Source organism: Penaeus monodon, chromosome 28 (assembly GCF_015228065.2).
Source record: "Penaeus monodon isolate SGIC_2016 chromosome 28, NSTDA_Pmon_1, whole genome shotgun sequence".
NCBI lineage: Eukaryota > Metazoa > Arthropoda > Malacostraca > Decapoda > Penaeidae > Penaeus > Penaeus monodon.
Window position 1 is genome coordinate 24,172,699 of NC_051413.1, and position 825 is coordinate 24,173,523.

Consider the following 825-nt stretch of genomic DNA (forward strand, 5'->3'; position numbering starts at 1 on the left):
AACATGTGTAGATCTATATTAAAAGGAATGTGAGATATGATAATCTATCCACATGGACATACGTCATGAAAGATTCCTCCTGCAGATATTTAATCAGTTTATCTTTTGTTTCAAGATCCCTTTTTGGGCTTCACTGTTGACTTTTTCAGATTAATCGACTGGATCCAAGAGACGGCTAAAACTGGAAGCAATTGTGGAAAAATAAAAGTTAATGGTCCCACATCCAGAGAATCTTCAAGGAAAAACTTCTCAAGAATATGAGAACAAATCAAATTAATTTTATAGGTTATGGTGTTAAATTTACATTCTGAAGAGTGATTGGAATCTAATACATATATGTATCTGTTGTTTAAAAAATATATATTGGTAGTTTATATCTGCATATTTTAGATCGAGAAATTAGTATATGTAAATTTAATCGACATTTCCCTGTGCTGAACAATTTAGATTTTAAATGATAAGCAATTACGAAATAAATTTAAATTTTAGCGTATTCTATAGTTCTTCATTTTGCCCCACCATAGTTAGGAATTTCGTCGTGCTGCATCCCTCTACACCTGGGTTCTTAAAATTTCTTTGGCCTGCGACTCAATCCGTCCAGATTGACAATGGCAACGCACATACTTTCTTAATACTCTTTATTTATAATTCAGATTCTAAATACTATGAATGTCTATATCTATATGAGTTGCTTAGCTTTAGATGTTAATGACATAGGTATCTAAACATAGGATTTAAAACTTTGATAACGTTTTGAATATGTATATTGGGAACAAAGTGTGCACATATCCTGATGACCCAATTCTGCGTCACGGCCCCGGGGTT

At 32.6% G+C, this 825-nt stretch overlaps 1 pseudogene; it reads left to right on the plus strand.

Annotated features, from left to right (window-relative positions):
* LOC119591106 overlaps positions 1-261 on the plus strand; it is a 9,037-nt pseudogene extending 8,776 nt beyond the window's left edge.
* Positions 262-825: the final 564 nt, after the last annotated feature.